Consider the following 14,170-nt stretch of genomic DNA (forward strand, 5'->3'; position numbering starts at 1 on the left):
CGCTTAATATTACGTGCTACTTTATCGTCCTGTTCACCGATTAGACTCTGAGTCAGCTCCAAACTAATGGTCAAACTTGAGTTTTTAAATGGTTGTGGGGTACATATCGGGGCCGCAATCAATAGTATCTATCTACTATCTGGTTAATCTCTGGTGTCTACTATGAGTTTCATGTTGGGTGGGAAACAAACAATAAAGAAGCCATTATCTGTATTTTTAACTGAAGCCATTATCTACCTGCTATCATTGGTTTTGGGTCTATCCATAGGTTTCTACCATCACTCTGGATTTCTGCATGCACTCCTTACATAATCTCACTATGTTTTATTCCTATGCATGTCAGTTATTGTACACAATGGAACTGAACATGTAGAGCAAAAGAGACGAGCCTTGCATGGCAATAAAATTTCATGCAGACGTCGCTCCATGGTAGGCGCAAAGGCAGCCCCCCTCCACCCATTTCGGATTGTGATCGAGAGGAAGATATCTGTTCTGAGGGGGATTCAGAAGGACAAGACCACTCCTATTTACCCCCTGAGGTCTTCGCTCTAACTTGGCATGCTGATGTTTGTTATATCATGCATATGGTGCCTTGCATTGCTTACTTTATACATCAAATATGTCATCTGCTTAGTTTAGACATGCTTTGTGTGAATGTCATCTGTTTAGTTTATTCATCGTTTATGTGAATTATGCAATGCCATCTTGTTTAGCCAAGCATCATATATGTGAATTTTGCAATGCCATCCTGCTTATCCAGTCATCTTATATGTGAATTATATCAGGCCATCCATTTTTTTCGTTACGTATTACATTTGTCAACAATGTTAGTACATTCAACTACTCTTCATGCGCATCAGCCATTTGACACGGTGATGGAAAATTCTGGAGTGAAAACAAGGTCTTCAGAGCAGACTATGCTATCTGACGAAGCGCATATCTCGCTGGTTACGGATAGCTCCTCAGAGGAGGATTCAAAGAGAGATGACCAGTCCTATTTCCCCCCTGAGGTGTATGCTCTAACTTGGCAGGGTTATGTTGCTCATATCGTGCGTATGGTGTCTTGCATTGTTATGTCATTTGATTAGTTTAGACATGCTTTGTGTGAATGCCACCTGTTTAGTGTCTAATTACCATATATGTGAATTATGCATTGCCATCTTGTTGCAAGACATTATATATGTGAATTATCCAATGCTATCTTGTTGCAAAGGCATTATATATGTGAATTATGCAATGCCATGCTGTTTAGCAATTCATTATGTATGTGAATTATATCATGCTATCATTTTTTTGTATTACGTGTTCCATTTGTCGACAACGTTTGTATATTCAACTACTCTTCCTGTGCATCTGCCATTTGAAGTGGTGATGGAAGTATCTGGAGTGAAAACAAGGTATTCAGAGCAGACAATGCTACCTGCTGAAGCAGACATCTTGCTGGTTACAGAGAGCTCCTCAGAGGAGGATTCAGAGAGTGATGACCAATCCTATTTCCCCCCTGAGGTCTATGCTCAAACTTGGCAGGGTTATATTACTCATGTCATGCATGTTGTCTTGCATTGCTTAGTTTTTACATCATATATGGATTGCCATCTGCTTACTTGCTTACTATGTAAATCATATATTTGAATTATATCATGCCATCATGTTTACATACACGGCATTTATCTGAATTATGGCATGGCAACCCATTTAATAAAGACATCATATAGTTATATCATCTCATCCTGTTTAGTGTTTACAGTCATCATATTTTGAATTATGTCATTCTATCCATGAATTATATTATGCTATCATGTTTCGATAGGCGGCATGTATGTGAATTATGGCATGCCAACCTATTTAATAAACACATTATATAGTTATATCATGTCATCCTGTTTACATAGTCATCATATTTTGAACTATGTCTTTCCATCTTTTTTAGTTAGCCATCATAATGTGAAATTGTGTCATGCTATCCTGTTTAGTTAGCCATCATATATGCGAAATTGTGTCATGCTATCCTATTTGGTTAGACAACATAAATGTGAATTATTTCATGCCATCTTTTATTCCCCAGTATCGATTGCACCTGTCTATCATACAATGTCTGTACATTCAATTACTTTTCTTGTTTATCAGCCATTTGAATTGGAGAGGGTGATGGCAATATCTAAGGGAGTAACAACACGGTCTTCAGGAAAGATAGTGCTGCCAGTTGATGCAGATAGAACCACGGTTGTACTTGCCCAAGAACCAGCCCCACCACACATAACCCAGACTCTCGCAAATTGTACCCCTACCCAGTTGGACAGAGAACCAGCTACAGCCCTTCTAACCCCAACCCCAGCAGATAGTAACCCAGTTCCAGTTGACACGGCATCGTCTCCACCACAGAGCACCCAAACATGAGCTTTTAGTAAGGGAACTACAGTGCCCAAAGCACGAGGACCACCACTCCGAATCCCATCTCAACGCTTAAAGGAGAAGAAGAATTGTTCTCGGGTCAGGTTCTGTAGCTATGGTTCATACTCCTTTGTTCTTGCATCACTGTATTTACTCATACCAACTATTTTCAAATTTGAAGGATGGAATTGAAACTCCAACGGCGCAACAGGTATGTTTTAAACCCGTTTCTTTAACTGGTTTGTTGTTGTAACTTGCTCTATGTTGATTTCAGTTTCAATAGAATAAGCAGTTATGTTCTCATGTCATGCACATTACAAGTGTTGTTATTGCTCTATAGTTTCCCACACTTATATTCTGTCTATTCTGCTTTGTCTTGAACAAATATTATTTGAACTGTGTCTCTATCTTGATTTGGCAACAAAAACTAGAATGATATAGACCATAAAGTGACCATGGTACATAGATATATGTTTGTTTCATGCTGTATCATGTCCACTTTACTCCTGAACTGATTTACCAAAATGAGTTTCATATACAACATGGTAAACCTGTGATGTGTCTGCTTGTTTCTCTTTTAGAATGCGGACAAAATATTGGAGACCAGTACCCCATTATGCAATGGTAAAGGATGTAATGCAGATAAGGTTCAAGATAGTGAGACATCCTTGTTGGTCTCCAAGAAAGCTGATAAAAACTATCTTGACGACAGTGAGAGAACCCAAAAGTCATGTCTTGATGTAGTGTTTGAGTTACTGGCCACTACTGCTAGCACAAGCTCTTCGAACTTGCTGCCTGAATCAGTTCGTCTTCTTGAGTCTCAACTTCAAGTTGAAATACATCGATCAGATGTGCTACAACTGGAAGCTAAAGGACTGAGGAAGTCCCTGCAGAATTCAGATGCATACTTTCTGGTGCAACAGCAAGCGCTGGAGGATTTAAGCGCCAAACAAGAGAAAGTTAATAAGCTTGCTAAGCATCTTGCCAGCATTATGGGTACCCAGGATATTGTTTCTTGATATCTTCTGAAGTGGCTTCAGTTCTGGACTTGTTTTGCTGCGGCATTTATTTGCACTGGTCACCAATTTTGACAACCAATGTATATGATATGCTGCTTTGTTCCCTATATTTGCACTGGTGGCGAACTTTGATGCCCAGTGGATGTAATATGTGTAATAGCTGTGATACCCTAGCGTAAGTTGCTTGCTTATTTATTTCCTTGTTGTCTTGTTTATTTGTTTGCTTGTAGTCAGTGCAGTTCTTTTTCAGCGGTTTGGCCACAATAACCTTTTTTTTAAACCAGGCCAAAATAACCATGGCTAAATATTTACTGTAGTTACCATGGGCCTCCTACGGGCCGTAGAAATAACGGGCCTTGTAAGGCCGTAGAAACAATGGGCCTTCTACGGGCCGTAGCATCAATGGGCCTTCTACGGTCCGTAGCATCGATCGGCCAAACATGGGCCAATAACAGACCGCATTATGGGCCGTAAACGGGCTAGATTTGGAATCGTTCGTTCATGGGCCGGCAATAACGGGCCCTCGTTAATCGGCTGTATTTGATGACACTATGAAGACAGCCCAACGGATTAACGGGCCGCAAACGGGCCGATTGTAACCACGGGCTGAATTTGGCCCACAAGCAGAAAAGGCCAGTAACGGGCCGTAAGTAACCAAATGCTGGAAATAAGCCCAAGAATAAATGGGCCCTGAGAAGGCCGAAAGATAACATGGGTTAGAAACGGCCCAATGGAATAATGGGCCGTTAGTGGGTATGAAGCGATACACTGTTCATTGCGGGCCAGATTCACTACGGGCCGTTAATGGGCCAAGAGTAACAAATGGCCTCGTATGGGCCGAAAGACATCATGGGACATACATGGGTCGGAAGTTACAATGGGCTGGAATCATATTGGACGGCCCACATGAAGCTACTGGGCTTAATTTTGATAAGCCGTAACGGGCCGTGAGTTAGCGGGCCGTAAATGGGCTATATAGGAACAGGCTTTCCGTGGGCTGACCCGTTACCATTTGACCAAGTCAAACGGGCTGGCCTTTTCACCAGAATGGGCCTCTGTTGGGCCGTGACACGTGTCGACCTATCATAGGCGCCTGCTGTCCAATGAATGGATGACATCTGTCCCAACGGTGAGCCACCACGTGTTTCCTCCGGCCAATGACAATTTTACACGTGGAAAATCCTCATTGGTCCGGGCTGTTAACAGGTTTTCGGATCCAAAACCGGACCCGATAGCTTAACGGTGACCCGTTACGGTGGATGCCACGTGTCGGTCACCCTTGACGAAAGCACTTCCATGACGCAAGATTTATCATCATGGAAGTGGACACTTCCGTGATGATAATTTTGGTAATGTCATGGAACACTTCTACGACAGCACACGTATGACTATCTCGACTCTATCATAAAATCGTCATGATGGATGTACATGCATGACAGAAAACATGACCTAGTGTGACAAACACGTATCATCACGGAAGTGTATCTTTTTTGTATTGTATGTACCCGGTATCCTCCGGAACACTTCTGGTGTCCGAATACCATCGTCCTATATATCAATATTTACCCCTCGACCATTCCGCGACTCCTCGTCATGTCCGTGATGAGCGGGACTCCAAACAACATTCGGTCACCAAATCACATAACTCATATAATACTATATAGTCATCGAACGTTAAGCGTGCGGACCCTATGGGTTCGAGAACTATGTAGACATGACCGAGACACCTCTCTGGTCAATAACCAATAGCAGAACCTGGATGTCCATATTGGCTCCTACATATTCTACGAAGATCTTTATTGGTCGAACCGTTATGACTACATACGTAATTACCTTTGTCCATCGGTATGTTACTTGCCCGAGATTCGATCATCGGTATCTTCATACCAAGTTCAATCTCATTACTGGCAAGTCTCTTTACTTGTTCCGTAATACATCATCCTGCAACTAACTCATTAGGCACTTCGCTTGCAAGGCTTCTTATGATGTGTATTACCGAGTGGGCCCAGAGATACCTCTTCGATACTCGGAGTGACAAATCCTAATATCGATCTATGCCAACCCAACAAACACCTTCGGAGATACCTGTAGAGCATCTTTATAATCACCCAGTTACGTTGTGACGTTTGATAGCACACAAGGCATTCCTCCGGTATCCGGGAGTTGCATAATCTCATAGTCGAAGGAATATTTATTTGACATGAAGAAAGCAATAGCAGTAAAACTGAACGATCAATATGCTATGCAAGCGGATGGGTCTTGTCCATCACATAATTCTCCTAACGATGTGATCCCGTTCATCAAATGAAAACACATGTCTATGGTTAGGAAACTTAACCATCTTTGATTAACGAGCTAGTCTAGTAGAGGCTTACTAGGGACACGGTGTTTTGTCTATGTATCCACACATGTATCGAGTTTCCGGTTGATACAATTCTAGCATGAATAATAAACATTTATCATGATATAAGTGAATATAAAATAACAACTTTATTATTTCCACTAGGGCATATTTCCTTCAGTCTCCCACTTGCACTAGAGTCAATAATCTATTTCACATCACCATGTGATTTAACACCAATATTTCACATCTTTATGTGATTAACACCCATAGTTCACATCGCCATGTGACCAACACCCAAAGGGTTTACTAGAGTCAATAATCTAGTTCACATCCCTATGTCCTTAACTCCCAAAGAGTACTAAGGTGTGATCATGTTTTGCTTGTGAGAGAAGTTTAGTCAACGGCTCTGCCACATTCAGATCCGTATGTATTTTGCAAATTTCTGTGTCTATAATGCTCTGCATGGAGCTAGGCTAGCTAATTGCTCCCACGTTAAATACGTATCTAGATTGAGACTTAGAGTCATCTAGATCAGTGTTAAAGCTTGCATCGACGTAACTCTTTACGACGAACTCTTTATCACCTCCATAACCGAGAAACATTTCCTTAGTCCTTTTTAAGGTAACTAAGGATAATTTTGACCGATGTACATTGATCTAGTCCTAGATAACTATTGTACCCCCTTGCCAAACTCATGGCAAGGTACACAGCAGGTTTGGCACACAGCATGGCATACTTTATAGAACCTATGGCTGAGGCATAGGGAATGCCTTTCATTCTCTCTTTATCTTCTGCCGTGGTCGGGTTTTGAGTCTTTACTCAACTTCACACCTTACAATACAGGCAAGAACTCCTTCTTTGAATGATCCATTTTGAACTCCTTCAAAATCTTGTCAAGGTATGTACTCATTGAAAGTCTTATCAAGCGTCTTGATCTATCTCTATAGATCTTGATGCCCAATATGTAAGCAGCTTCACCGAGGTCTTTCATTGAAAAATTCTTATTCAAATATCCTTTTATGCTATCTAAAAATTCGACATCATTTCCAATCAACTATATGTCATCCACATATAATATCAGAAATGCTATAGAGCTCCCACTCACTTTCTTGTAAATACAGGCTTCACCATAAGTCTGTATAAAACCATATGCTTTGATCACCTTATCAAAGCGTATGTTCCAACTCCGAGATGCTTGCACCAGTCCATAGATGGATCGCTAGAGTTTGCACACTTTGTTAGCACCTTTAGGATAAACAAAAACCTTTTGGTTGCATCATATACAACTCTTCTTTAAGAAATTCGTTAAAGAATGCAGTTTTGACATCCATTTGCCAGATTTCATAAAATGCGGCAATTGCTAACATGATTCGGACAGACTTAAGCATCGCTACGAGTAAGAAACTCTCATCGTAGTCAACACTTCGAACTTGTTGAAAACCTTTCGCGACAAGTCAAGCTTTATAGGTAGTAACACTGCCATCAGTGTCCGTCTTCCTCTTGAAGATCCACTTATTCTCAACGGCTTGCCGATCATCGTGCAAGTCCACCAAAGTCGACACTTTGTTCTCCTACATGGATCCTATCTCAGATTTCATGGCCTCAAGCCATCTGTCGGAATCTAGGCTCATCATAGCTTCTTCATAGTTCGTAGGTTCGCCATGGTCTAATAACATGACTTCCAGGACAGGATTACCATACCATTCTGGTGCGGAACGTGCTCTGTTCGACCTACGAGGTCTAGTAGTAACTTGATCCAAAGTTTCATGATCATCATCATTAGCTTCCTCTCTAGTTGGTGTAGGCATCATGGGAATGGATTTCACTGATGTGCTACTTTCGAATTCGAGAGAGGGTACAATTACCTCATCAAGTTCCACTTTCCTCCCACTCACTTCTTTCGAGAGAAACTCCTTCTCTAGAAAGGTTCCATTCTCGGCAACAAAGATCTTGCCTTTGGATCTGTGGTAGAAGGTGTACCCAATTGTTTCCTTAGGGTATCCTATGAAGATGCACTTCTCCGATTTGGGTTCGAGCTTATCAGGCTGAAGCCTTTTGACATAAGTTTCGCAACCCCAAACTTTAAGAAACGACAGCTTAGGTTTCTTGCCAAACCATAGTTCATACGATGTCGTCTCAACGGATTTAGACGGTGCCCTATTTAACGTGAATGCAGCTGTCTCTAATGCATAGCCGCAACACGATAGTGGTAAATCGGTAAGAGACATCATAGATCGCACCTTACCTAATGAAGTACGGTTACGATGTTCGGACACACCATTATGCTGTGGTGTTCTAGGTGGCGTGAGTTGTGAAACTATTCCACATTGTTTTAAATGAAGGCCAAACTCGTAACTCAAATATTCGCCTCCGCGATCAGATCGTAGATACTTTATTTTCTTGTTACGATGATTCTGCACTTCACCCTCAAATTCTTTGAACTTCTCAAATGTTTCAGACTTGTGTTTCATTAAGTAGATATACCCATATCTGCTCAAATCATCTGTGAAGGTCGGAAAATAATGATACCCACCACGTGCCTCAACACTCATTGGACCGCATACATCGGTATGTATTATATATTTCCAATAAGTCATTGGCTCGCTCCATTGTTCCGGAGAACGGAGTTTTACTCATCTTGCACATGAGGCATGGTTTGCAAGTATCTAATGATTCATAATCAAGTGATTCCAAAAGTCCATCTCATGGAGTTTCTTCATGCGATTTACACCAATATTACCTAAATGGCAGTGTCACAAGTATGTTGCAATATCAACATTAACTTTGCATCTTTTGGCATCAATATTATGAACATGTGTATCACTACGATCGAGATTCAATAAACCATTCACATTGGGTGCATGACCATAGAAGGTTTTATTCATGTAAACACAACAACAATTATTCTCTGACTTAAATGAATAAACGTATTGCAATAAACATTAACTTTGCATCTTTTGGCATCAATATTATGAATATGTGTATCACTACGATCGAGATTCAATAAACCATTCACATTGGGTGTATGACCATAGAAGGTTTTATTCATGTAAACACAACAACAATTATTCTCTGACTTAAATGAATAAGCGTATTGCAATAAACATGATCTAATCATATTCATGCTCAACGCAAAGACCAAATAACATTTATTTAGGTTCAACACTAATCCCGAAGGTAGAGGGAGTGTGCGATGGTGATCATATCAATCTTGGAATCATTTCCAACACACATTGTCACCTCACTTTTAACTAGTCTCTGCAACTCCTGTTTCGAGTTACTAATCTTAGAACTGAACCGGTATCAAATACCTAGGGGTTACTACGAACACTAGTAGAATACACATCAATAACATGTATATCAAATATACCTTTGTTCACTTTGCCATCCTTTTTATCCGCCATGTATTTGGGGCAGTTCCACTTCCAGTGACCATTTCCTTCGCAGTAGAAGCACTCAGTTTCAAGCTTGGGACCAGCTTTGGGTTTCTTCAGGGGAGTAGCAACTTGCTTGCCATACTTCTTGAAGTTCCCTTTCTTTCCCTCACTCTTTTTCTTGAAACTAGTGGTCTTGTTAACCATCAACACTTGATGCTCTTTCTTGATTTCTACCATCGTTGATTTCAGCATCCCGAAGAGCTCGGGAATCATTTTTGTCATCCCTTACATATTATAGTTCATCACGAAGTTCTAGTAGCTTGCTGATAGTGACTAGAGAACTTTGGCAATCACTATCTTCTCTGGAAGATTAGCTCCCACTTGATTCAAGCGATTGTAGTACCCAGACATCTGAGCACATGCTCACTGGTTGAGCTATTCTCCTCCATTTTGTAGGCAAAGTACTTGTCAGAGGTCTCATACCTCTCAACATGGGCATGAGTCTGAAATACCAATTTCAACTCTTGGAACATATCATATGATCTGTGGAGTTCAAAACGTTTTTGAAGTCCTGGTTCTAAGCCGTAAAGCATGGCGCACTAAACTATCAAGTAGTCATCATACCGAGCTTGTCAAACGTTCATAACGTCTGCATCTGCTCCTGCAATAGGTTTGTCACCTAGCGGTGCATCAAGGACATAATTTTTCTGTGCAGCAATGAGGATAATCCTCAGATGACGGACCCAGTCCACATCATTGCTACTATCATCTTTCAACTTTTCTCTAGGAACATATAAAAAATATATTGGAGCTATATCGCGAGCTATTGATATACAACATAGATATGCAAAACTATCAAGACTAAGTTCATGATAAATTTAAGTTCAATTAATCAAATTACTAATGAACTCCCACTTAGATAGACATCCCTCAAGTCATCTAATTGATACGTGAACCAAATCAACTAACCATGTCCGATCATCACGTGAGACGGAGTAGTCATCAATGGTGAACATCTCTATGTTGATCATATCTACTATATGATTCACGTTCGACCTTTCGGTCTCCAGTGTTCCGAGGCCATGTATGTACATGCCAGGCTCGTCAAGTTTAACCCGAGTATTCCGCATGTGCAAAACTGTCTTGCACCCGTTGTATGTGAACGTAGAGTCTATCACACCTGATCATCACTTGGTGTCTCAATACGACGAATTGTCGCGACGGTGCATACTCAGGGAGAACACTTATACCTTGAAATTTAGTTAAGGGATCATCTTATAATGCTACCGCCGTACTAAGCAAAATAAGATGCATAAAAGATAAACATCACATGCAATCAAAATATGTGGCAATATGGCCATCATCATGTTGTGCTTTTGATCTCCATCTCCAAAGCATCGTCATGATCTCCATCGTCACCGGCTCAATACCTTGATCTCCGTCGTGGCGTCGTGGTCGTCTCGCCAACTATTGCTTCTACAACTATCGCTAACGCATAGTGATAAAGTAAAGCAATTACATGGCGTTTGCATTTCATTCAATAAGAGACAACCATAAGGCTCCTACCGGTTGCGGATAACTTTTACAAAACATGATCATCTCATGCAATAACGTATATCACATCATGTCTTGACTATATCACATCACAACATGCCCTGCAAAACAAGTTAGACGTCCTCTACTTTGTTGTTGCAAGTTTTACGTGGCTGCTATGGGCTTCTAGCAAGAACTGTTCTTACCTACGCATCAAAACCAAAACGGTGTTTCGTCAAGTTTGCTGTTTTAACCTTCTTCAAGGACCGGCCGCAGTAAAAATCAATTCAACTAAAGTAGGAGAAACAGACACCCGCCAGCCACCTTTATGAAAAACTAGTTGTATGTCTGTCGGTGGAACCGGTCTCATGTGCGTGGACATGAAAGGTTGGTCCAGGCCGCTTCATCCCACAATACCGCCGAATCAAAATAAGACTTTGTTGGTAAGCAGTATGACTATCACCGCACACAACTCTTTGTGTTCTACTTGTGCAAATCATCTACGCATAGACCTGGCTCTGATGCCACTGTGGGGAAACGTAGCATGCAATTTCAAAAAAATTCTTACGCTCGCACAAGATCTATCTAGGAGATGCATAGCAACCAGGGGAAGAGTGAGTCTACGTACCCTTGCAGACCATAAGTAGAAGCGTTTGACAACGCGGTTGATGTAGTCAAACTTCTAGCTCCGACCGATCAAGCACCGAACGTACGGCACCTCCGAGTTCTGCACACGTTCAGCGCGATGACGTCCTTTCGCCTTCTTGATCCAGCAAGGTGTCGAGGAAGTAGATGAGTTCAGTCAACACGATGGCGTGGTGACGGTGATGGTGAAGTGATCGGCGCAGGGCTTCGCCTAAGCACCGCGAGAATATGACCGGGGTGTAAATTGTGGAGGGGGGCACCGCACACGGCTAACAATTGATGTTGTGTGTTCTAAGCGCCCCCCTCCTCATATATATAGGTGGGAGGGAGAGAGGAGAGGCCAAGGGGCGCCCGAAGTGGGGCCGAATCCCACTTGGGCTCCTGCCCTGGTTCCCCCCCCCCCTTCCTTGTATAGGCGCCAGGGGAAGGAAGGGGGAGGTGGCGCCCCCCACCCCCCTTCCTTTGTCCCCTGAGGAGGGTAAGGAAGGAGGGACTTGCCCTCCCCCCTTTCCTTTCCCTAGGGCTGGCCGGCCTGGTGGAGGAGCGCACCAGCCCCTTGTGGGCCGGTCTGTCCCCCCCTTGGCCCAATAAGCCCATATCTTTGCCGGGGGTGCCCGGAACCCCTTTCGGTGACCCTATATGTACCCGGTATCCTCCGGAACACTTCCGGTGTCCGAATACCATCGTCCTATATATCAAACTTTACCTCTCGACCATTTCGCGACTCCTCGTCATGTCCGTGATCTCATCCGGGACTCCAAACAACATTCGATCACCAAATCACATAACTCATATAATACTATATCGTCATCGAACGTTAAGAGTGCGAACCCTACGGGTTCAAGAACTATGTAGACATGACCGAGGCACCTCTCTGGTCAATAACCAATAACGGAACCTGGATGCCCATATTGGCTCCTACATATTCTACGAAGATCTTTATCGGTCGAACCGTTATGACAACATACGTAATTTCCTTTGTCCATTGGTATGTTACTTGCCCGAGATTCGATCGTCGGTATCTTCATACCTAGTTCAATCTCGTTACCGACAAGTCTCGTTACTCGTTCCATAATACATCATCCTGCAACTAACTCATTAGTCACTTTGCTTGCAAGGCTTCTTATGATGTGTATTACCGAGAGGGCGTAGAGATACCTCTCCGATACTCGGAGGGACAAATCCTCATCTCGATCTATGCCAACCCAACAAACACCTTCGGAGATACCTATAGAGCATCTTTATAATCACCCAGTTACGTTGTGACGTTTGATAGCACAAAAGGCATTCCTCCGGTATCCGGGAATTGCATAATCTCATAGTCGAAGGAATAAGTATTTGACATGAAGAAAGCAATATCAATAAAACTGAACGATCAATATGCTATTCTAACGGATGGGTCTTGTTCATCACATCATTCTCCTAATGATGTGATACCGTTCATCAAATGAAAACACATGTCTATGGTTGGGAAACTTAACCATCTTTGATTAACGAACTAGTCTAGTAGAGGCTTACTAGGGACACGGTGTTTTGTCTATGTATCCACACATGTATCAAGTTTTCGGTTAATACAATTCTAGCATGAATAATAAACATTTATCATGATATAAGAAAATATAAAATAACAACTTTATTATTGCCTCTAGGGCATATTTCCTTCATGTAGAGCACCTTTATGATCACCTAGTTACGAAGTGACGTTTGATAGCACATAAGGTATTCCACCGGTATCCGGGAGTTGCATGATCTCATGGTCGAAGGAATGTGTATTTGACATTAAGAAAGCTATAGCACATAAACTAAACGATCTGATGCTAAGGTTATGGTTGGGTCTTGTCCATCACATCATTCTACCATTGATGTGATCCTGTTATCAAATGACAACTCGTGTCTATGGTTAGGAAACCTCAACCATCTTTGACACGGTGTAGTTTATGTATTCACACATGTATTTAAGTTTCGGTCAATACAACTCTAGCATGAACAATAAACTATCATGAACGGAAATATGATAATAACGATTTTATTATTGCCTCTAGGGCATATTTCCAACATCTCGGACTCCTCCATGACAGCCCGCACCGGCCGCTCCTCCTTTTCAGTCGTCATGGTGGAAGCTGTCGGTGGTGGCAGTGACGGGGAGACAGAGGGCATCGGCGTCAGGCCGCACACTCTGGGTGGGCTATCCTCGCGCACACGCGAAGCGCGGGGCGGGCTACAAGCATGGCCGACAAAGTAGGTTTGCTAGCACATGTCGTGCTCGTCATGGGACAAAGTGTCCTAGAGTGCCGAGTCGATGTCGTAGCGCCGGTCGGCGAGGTACTGGCGCGGGATGTGGGCGCACCAGTGGGTGATCTCTTCCAGGCGGGCGCGGCCGATGCCACCCATTGAGGAGGTGGACATCGGACCACGGCAACGGAGTGCCGACGTCCACCTTGACGTATGGTCGGAAGTGTTGAAATATATTGCCCACCTCCCTTCATCAGTTCGGACTTTTGGAGCAACCGGTCGGTGCATGAATTCAATATGGTATCCGAGCCAAGATGTCTTGAGTCAAGACCCTGCCAACGCAGTATTAAATAAAACGATTCTGCGGCCTACATCGATCCCACGTCTAAGGACTAAAATAGTCTAGACGTGAGAGGGAGTGTTGAAATATATTGCCCACCTCCCTTCATCAGTTCGGAGTTTTGGAGCAACTGGTCGGTGCATGAATTCAATAGGAAGTGCGCCGGAGCCGCCGGAGGGGAGATCATGAATGCCGCCGCCGGCGTGGAGTTCGTGGTCACGCTTCCCGACGAGGCGGACGACGAGCCTACCTCATGGTCGTGTTAATTTGCCCTTCTTGCCCGGCACCC

Source organism: Triticum aestivum, chromosome 1D (genome assembly GCF_018294505.1).
Source record: "Triticum aestivum cultivar Chinese Spring chromosome 1D, IWGSC CS RefSeq v2.1, whole genome shotgun sequence".
In the NCBI taxonomy this organism is placed as follows: domain Eukaryota; kingdom Viridiplantae; phylum Streptophyta; class Magnoliopsida; order Poales; family Poaceae; genus Triticum; species Triticum aestivum.